This window comes from Euprymna scolopes, chromosome 41 (genome assembly GCF_053919585.1).
Source record: "Euprymna scolopes isolate OS-2025 chromosome 41, ASM5391958v1, whole genome shotgun sequence".
In the NCBI taxonomy this organism is placed as follows: Eukaryota; Metazoa; Mollusca; class Cephalopoda; order Sepiida; family Sepiolidae; genus Euprymna; species Euprymna scolopes.
In genome coordinates this window covers 18,765,926-18,774,971 of record NC_136522.1, presented here as the reverse complement: position 1 = coordinate 18,774,971, position 9,046 = coordinate 18,765,926, and positions in this window count along the sequence as shown.

Below are 9,046 nucleotides of genomic sequence, written 5' to 3'. Positions count from 1 at the left end.
TCCTATTAGTCGATTGATAACTTAGCATATGGAACTGGCGTTGCCCGGGTGTAAAATATGCTAAAGGATTTTTGGTACTTGTACAGTTTAATCAACACATTAAAAAATGAAAATATCAAAGAAAGGTTATATTGTACATATCCATTTTGGACTGAAGAGCTCAAAAAAAAAAAAATTTCACTTAATTTGATCAAGTAGTTTTTTTTTTTTTTTTTTTTTTTGTTTTTTTAGTGGAAAAACATGTTTTTATGAGAGCGTGTTGAAGTCAGCCATTATGGAATTTATTGAACACGCTACGGTGAGATAACTCCATCTTTAATACTAGCTTTTCTTCCTAAAAATCTAACCTTTTGCTCGGTATCATAAATTTTTTTCGCTGTAAAAAAAACTACTTGATGAAATTAAGTGAAATTTTTTTTTTTTCAGATAACTTCATTCCATAACGCATGTGTACAATTTATTTTCACTTTTTAATGTCTTGATTAAACTGTACAATTACCAGATTTCTTTTTTTTTTTTTTTTTTTTTTTTTTTTTATTCACGCTGGTTTCGTCGCTACTATTGTATGGCAATGACTACACTTCATTTATATTCCTGAAGGACGTCCTCAATTTGAAATCGATAAAAGAAAAAAGATATAAAATAATTACTACATTGGTTCTTTTATAAAGTTTTTAAGATATATTATTCTTAAAAATGTCTTTAAAAAAAAAAAAAAAAAAAAAAACTTGTTAAAATATCTGCTAGGGTGTATAGTGGACGAACATATATATACTGCATTGCTCCCCCAAATCAGGAGGTAATGCCTGAGAGGATTGCATCATAATTACAAGAGAGCAGTTACTACACTACCCTTTGAATTGAACATTAAAAGATAGCAATAGTATAACGTCTGCTTCCGATAAAGAAGTAGTAATATAGTTTTGACTTCAGGCAGAGGGATATAAAATCTCCATTTGTAATAGATATTGACTACCTGCCCTAGGACAGGTTAATAATGATTTACTAGCCCGGGTTAAGTTAATTGTACTGGAAACTCCTTTGGATCTTTTAATAAATGCAGAAGTTTCACAAGTCCCCACCTCCTAAAAAATAAATAAAAAAAAAATATATTTGGACAAAGTGAGATTAGAAATTACATGATTGAATTCTGGGACCAAGATTTGTTATGTGGTGTTAATTGTCATTAGAACGTTAAAATTTTCAGAACCGATATAATCTTTAACATTAATCAAATTTTATTAAAGTGAAGGATTAAAAAAAATTTCAAAGATGGGGTTTCAAGCTCCCTTGGTGATGCCATTTATATGTAAATAGATGCACTTGGCATTGTTCGGAAGTCTTTTCTGTTTTTTTTTGTTTTTTTTTTGGGGGGGGGGTTCTTTACCAAATTATACATATAAGTTACACATAAATGTATCCTAAATAACTCACAAAGGAGGCGGTAATGCCTAGGAGGATGGTATGATTAAATGGGTTCCTAAGACTAGGACACCTTTGGACCCATTTAATAAGTGCAAGAATCCTAAATACTTCAATTTAAAAAAAAAAAATTTGCTCTTGAGCAAACTGAGTAAAAATAAAATTGTACACGATTTGTTTTGAGCAAAAAAAAGTGCGTGTGTGTAATATATATATATATATATACAGGCACACACATTCCGTTCAGTTTTGACAAACTATGAATATTCACTTTAAGGGTGCCTGGGCATTGAATTTTTGTGGCAAGTGTTGCGCAATCTCCAATCCTACCTCGAGTCAGCATTGTTAAATACCAGTGGCAAGTAGAGGTTCAGGACTATTAGAAACAATGCAGAGAGCACATACAGCACTTAGTATTCCCAAACGGTCACCCATCTGGTACTGATCAGGTTCATCGTTGGTTAACTTTAGGGATCTGACAAGAACCGGTGTGTCAACGTGATTTTGCCATATATAAATGATACAGATAAGTTACACATGAACATATACTATATAACTTTCACAAAGGAAGCTTTAATGCCTGGGAGGATGGTATGATTAAATGGGTTCCTAAGATTGTGACACTTTTGAACCCTTTTAATAAATGCAAGAATCCCAAATACTTATTCAATTTTTAAAAAACACTGATCTCAGGTAAATTGAGTAAAAATAAATACACTATTTAATTTTGGAGCTGAGAAAAATCTGTGTGCATATATATATATATATATATTTTCTAAAAACGTCTCCATTCAGTCTTGACAGACTATGGATACACACTGTAAGGGTGTTTGCATGTGAAATTTTTGTGGCAAGAGTTGCACAATCTCCAACCACACCTCTGAGTCGGCATTGTTTTAATTCTAATGACAAGTAGACATTCAGAACAATTAGAAACTACACCAAGATAAGTGGAGAGCACATACAGTGCCTAGTTTTTCTAAATGGTCACTCATCTACTACTGGCCAGGTTCATCATTGCTTAACTTAGGTGATTTGATGAGAACCGGTGTGGCCAACATGATAATGCTGTGTGTGTGTGTGTGTGTGTATATATATATATATATATATATATATATATATAGTGGAAATGGTAATTAATAAAAACTGAAGAAAGTGCTCAATACTGTTGTAGAGCAAATATGCATTTTATTTTTTATTACCGTATCTTTCTGTTACATTATTGTTTCAGCTACCCACCCGTTTTTTTGACCGTCTGTAGCTTCCTCAGACTTTTGCAGAAATGTTCGTTGTTATGGGATGAAAGAGTGAATGAGGTCACTCTTTCATCCCATAACAACGAACATTTCTGTAAAAGTCTGAGGAAGCTACAGACGGCCCAAAAAACGGCTGGGTAGCTGAAACAATAATGTAACTTAACAGAAAGATACGGTAATAAAAAAATAAAACGTGTGTGTGTGTGTGTATATATATATATATATATATATATATATATATATATATACACACTTTTTATTTGTTTTTACATAAGCATTAATATGTTGCTACACAGTCATGAGCATGTTTCGGTCAGCTACTTACTTTATACCTTTATACTGCAAACTATAAGGTATTTGCAGCTTCTCTTCCAATTTTTGGTTTTTAATCATGGCGAAATGCATTTTATTTCCTTTTGGTGGATTGATTGTTGCTATTTCTTCTGATGAGTTAAGGTCAAAATAGATTCACTGATTGATATAATAATTAAGTGATTGATTTTGTGCTACGGAACAGATACTGTCAAGAATTGTGTCAACTGAATTAAAAGAATAAATTGTAAGATGGTCAACATCATGAAATTTGGAATATAGTTTTTGTCATTCATTCATTATATATATATATATATATATTAGATGAAAGATGAGGAATAAAAGTTATATATAACTTTACTATATCATTATTTTTATCTATTTAAATATGTATTTCCGTTTTCCCTTTTTACTTTTTCTATCTCCTCCCTTTCTTTCTCCACTATCTTCCCTATTTTTTCTTTTATTATTGGCCTTGTCTTTAATGATCCCAATTATTTCATAGTGATCTCTCTCTCTCTCTCTCTATATATATATATATATTTTTTTTATTTTTTTTAAATATTACCTACATATATGTATGTTTTACCTATTTTTAATTACTATTTACCATTTTATCCTGTTCCTTCATTTTCATCTCAATTCTAGATGTCATTAAGCCAGTTTTTTTTTTTCTATATTTGTATTTTGTATAATTCTGGTCCTTCTCTTCTTCTGATGAGAAGCATTTAACTTCGAAATGCTATGATTTAGAGGTTTCTTTTTTTTTCTTAATTTTCCCCTTAACTTTTCCTTATTGATCTGATGATATAATAAAGTTATATTTAACTTTTATTCCTCATCTTTCATTTAATATTATTGTGTTTGCTCCCCTTGATAGTGTTGAGCTTTTTGTATTCTTGATAGTTTTGCTTTATTAAAGATTTACTCTTTGATAACATAATTTTATATATATATATATATATATATATATATATATATATATATATATACACACACTTTCAATTTGTTTTTACATTTGATTAAAAATTATATATATAATCCATTGATTAAAAATTTCGCTTTTGAATACAAGCGTCATTGCCTGAAAAAGTCTCTAGTTACTAAATACTAGAAGACCGAAACATGCTCATGACTGTGTAGCAACACATTACTGCTTATGTAAAAACAGATTGAAAGTGTAACTTGCTCTACCCAGGTATTGAACACTCTTGTATTAACCTCGTTATATTTCACTGGTTACCTTACCTCTGGAAAATAGCAACCTCAAATTATATATATCTATATATATATATATATATATATATATATATATTCAATCATTTGAGCAAACATTAAAAATAATCTAAAGCTTTTGCATTAATATAAATTCCATATGTATCATGAACATTTTCGATTCTTTACTGAATCATCATCAGGTAAAAAAAAACAAATGAACAAAAAAGCTGTAGAAAAGAGGAGAATTTTAAAAGGTAGCTGTTAAATTGGTACTTGATGTCGGTTTAATGTTATGGAGAGTGTTTTCACGTTATTCCAGAAAAGACGTTAACAATTTAAATTCCGTAATTTGAGAATAAGCATCACTCAATTAAATTGTATTGCGTTAAACATTTTAAAATATTATTACTAGTTTCATGGGAAATATTATTAATTGTAGGTTGTTGGGTTTTGAAGTTTGAAATTCCTTTTCTTCTGCGTTTTTGTTCATTTGCTTTTTCAACTGCTGATGATTCGGCAAAAAAAAAAAAAAAAAATTGTTCAAGTTTTATTTTTAACAAAGAAAATCAAGTTTTATGAGTGAAAGTGGAGAAGGTGTCTCTATCTTGAAAAATAATTTCGAGAAACACTGGAGAAAACTGGCTTCAAAATTTAGGCGATGTCCCTTTTCTTTTCCTTGCAACTTTTTTCCCCACAGAAAAGATGTTGCGATCCTGTCTCTGCTCTATCGTTATCTTCATGGCAAGTGCTCATCTGAATTTCAACCCATGGTGCCCGTCTTGCCAAACTTTCACAAAAAAAATAAACCACTCGACTAGCTACAACTACTATCAACAATTTTCCCCACTCTATCTGTGCCTAAACGCAGATTCCATGAACAAAGCTTTTTTCCTAGAACTGCCTACATGCGGAACACTGTTCCACTGGACTGCTTCCCGACCAATTACAATATGGTAACCATCACGGTAGTCTTAACAAGTTCTTGTTGAGCCGTCTCCTTGAATAATTAAAATTCTACCCAATCTACACTATTAATGATTACTAAACTACTACCTTACATTTATCCTCTAGTGGCCTCCTGGCCTTGATAAGTGGTGACTACCTTAAAAAAATTTGCAAGATTTTTGTTGTAATGCCTATGCATTCCCATTTATCACTTAAGAATGATTTTCTTTTTCTTGGCTGTATCAATATACAGAAATTTAAATGTAATGTGAATAAAGATCTTGTCCAACTTTCTATCCAGGTCGCCGATTTATAAATCTAGATCATATCACGGACATCCTTACATTGGAGTGATAGTATACCTTGTTTAAGATGAACAAAGATATTAAAAACATTATATATATATGATTTTGGTTAAATAGAAAAAATCTACTTGGTGATGGCTTCCAGTTTGGAAATCAGAAATTGATAAGCAGTGTTTAAATTAATTAACCCTTATTCTCGAGTGGCCTTTGGACCTTGATAAGTGGTGATTTCCTGTAAGAGTCCTAGAAGCTTATCAAAGAAGACTTGAGGAGAGATCCATTCATTAATGTTATTAAAAGTGCAAATAAAGACTAATTATATTATTTTTTATCTTTTATAATTTTGTTAATTTTTATTGTATATTTTTCAATAATGTCCTTTTCTTATATTTTATTTCAATAAATCGCTTCACAATAGAAATAGTGAAGAACAATAAAAGTGAAGAAACTGATCTGCCTTGTCACAGCTTCCGGTAGCAGACATGCTGGAAGTTAGGAAGTATGTTAGCTGACTATAACCTATTTTCTTCTACTCCACTTGGAATTAAAAAAAAAAAAAAAAAAAAAAAAAAACGTAATTTCGATTGATTAGAGCCAAGATTGAGATTGTCGGAAATGATTGAAACTTTTTTCAGTTTTCCTGCTCCCTCGCCCCCCCCCCTTTTCTAAAATTCAATAACTCTTACACACACCACTAGATTCCTTATGAAAAATTAACATCTGATTTGCTTCCTTGACTTTTTCCTCGGCCTTCAAATCAGGACACTTGGTAGAACACCATCCACTCCCAAACTCCATCCCCACCATTTTATTTTCTCCCACTTATTGTCCCACTCCTATTTAGAGATCACTTTTAGGTTCTAAACAAACTGGAAGACAGTAGGAAATCTATTTTTTAGTGTATATATATATATATATGTGTGTGTGTGTGTGTGTTTTTCTGTCTGTATGTACATATATGGAAGGTCTCCAGTCTATTCATATGACTGCTATAGGTCATCCAAGACTTGCATCCACACAGCAGTGTGGCGATGTATAATGCTCTGTACAATAGTATTTTGATGTGGAGTTTGAGGTTGCCGTTCTCAAAAAAAAAAAAAACCCTTCTCTTTATCCAACCAAAAGATCCTGATGCTTGCTTGAGGCGATTCTGGATCTTGTCATCCAATGAACTGATGTTAGACATTATGCCCCCCCCCCCGCCCCGATATTTGAATGTTGTCACCGTGAACAGGTGTTATAAAATGTTTTCCAGAAGATCCTTAGCATCACATGGAGGGACAGAGTGCCGCACACAGGTGTTGGGGGCGAGCAGACAGCTGCGGCATGGAGTCAATCATGGTCCAATGCCAATTCAGGTGGCTGGGGCACATCATGCCAAAGCCAAAGACTACTGCACAAAATCCTCTATGATTAATTACTCCAAGGCCGACGTAGTGCCGGTGGGCAGAGGAAGCGTTTCAAACACCAGATCAAGAGATCCCTGAAGAAGTGTCAAATAGACCCCCGCCTCTTCAATAGAGGAACTTGCTTCCTGCCAATCTCTAGTGCTCCCTCTGCTCACAGGGAGTGGACTGTATTGAGGAGCATCAAATACAGGTCATCCCTGGTCCACCTGGCACCCCCGTCACACGCCTGATCTGTGACCATACCTGTGGATCCAAGATTGAACTATTTGAATGTCAGCAGACTCATAAGAAGATACTCATCGTCAACTAACGGTGGACAACCAAAAAGAAGACATATACACACCAAATGCCAAATGCCTTGACCCGATTGTAAAATACGCTTAAATATGATATTTTAATTTGTCCAAATTTTGTATATATTATTATTATTATAGTCGTGATTTCAAAAGTTAAAAAAAAAAAAAAGAGTATTTTGGTGCCATCAGCTACGATTGAAACTGAAAGCAAAACTGTAGCATTCAAAGTTAGTGATGTTACCGTTGTACGAACGTGACATGTCATGTGAACTGATTAAAAATCAACTAAGATGAATGTACAAAATGTATAACAATTTTTTCAATTTTGACCCATTTTTGATTTCTTATAAACTATTTTAACCGGTTAAAGACTTATAAAAGAACGGTCCATAAAAAATCCAATCACTTGAGGCCCCTAGCACTGCTCTGCGACTTTTAGTTTCAAAAGAGATAGTTTGAAAATATGGTGACAGACACACAGCTATATTGCGTTTATATATTAGGTTACTCAAAGCTTAAGACTCTCTCTTAATAAATAATTATATATATATATATATGTTATACAGGATGACCCTCAAAAAATGAGCCCAACTCTAATTAGGCCCCATTTCTTAATGTTTTGTCCCAATGAAATGAAACTTTGGTCATAACTAGTTTATTATATTCAAAACATCACATCAAAACACTAGGGTCTTTGGCCTTTTTTTTCTCCGTTGTACAGCATATGTTTTAGATGGCCTCCATTTAGCTTTTGTTCTTTTTTTTGGGGGGGGGGTCACCCTGTGTATGTATGTATGTATGTATGTATGTATGTATGTATATATATATATATATTCTAATAATTGGAGATATTTACAGTAACACAGCCTCTAGAATAAATGTGGTACTGTGGTGATTGCTAATAAATCTAGTTATAAAAATAAGATGAACAGATGACAAACGACCCTCTACTTCCCTCACTTTTGATGACACTGTATCTAATTTGTTAAAATGTATTTCTTATTTTTTTGAATAAATAATTAAAAAAATTTTTGTTCTGTCCTTTGTCAGTAAGGGAGAAGTCCTTCTAGACTGAGGCAATTTTTTGGGTTTTTTTTCCTCCGAATTCACTGTGCCCGTGTTTTGGAGAGCTGGATTTTGCCCATATTAAAAATCAATTGTGTGTGTCTAAGTCTACACTCATGGAGAGGCAAATAAACAGAATTTTTATATGCTACTTTTTTTAATCAAATTAAACTTGTGGTACTTGTACGGTTTAATCCAGACATTAAGAAATGAAAGAATTGAAAAAAAAAAAAAAAAGTTTGAATTGTACATCTCCATTATGGAATGAAGTTCTCCGGAAAAAAAATTTCACTTAATTTCATCAAGTAGTTTTTTGGTTTTTTACAGCGAAAAAAAAAAAAAAAAAAAAAAAAAAAAAAAAAAAAAAAAAAAAAAAAATTTATGATACCGAGTAAAAGAGTCAATGTTTAGGAAGAAAAGCTAGTATTAAAGATGGGAAGGTAGTGTCAGTGCTTAAAATTGAGTTATCTTCCCGTGGCATGTTCAAAAAATTCCAAGATATCTGCCTTCAATGCGCTGTCATAAAAACATGTTTTTCCACTGTAAAAAAAAAAAAAAAAAAAAAAAAAAAAACCCACAAAAAACTACTCAATCAAATTAAGTGAAATTTTTTTTGAGATTTTCAGTCCAAAACAGATACATACAATGACTTTTTTTTTTTTTTTTTTTTTTTTTCTTCCTCCTAGATATTTTCATTTTTTAATGTCTTGATTAAACTGTACAAGTGCCGAACTTGTTTTGTAAGAATAATAACACTTGAACTATTAAGGCGGACACCTTTTGTTCATATCAGCATGGTTGCTTATCTGATATACTTT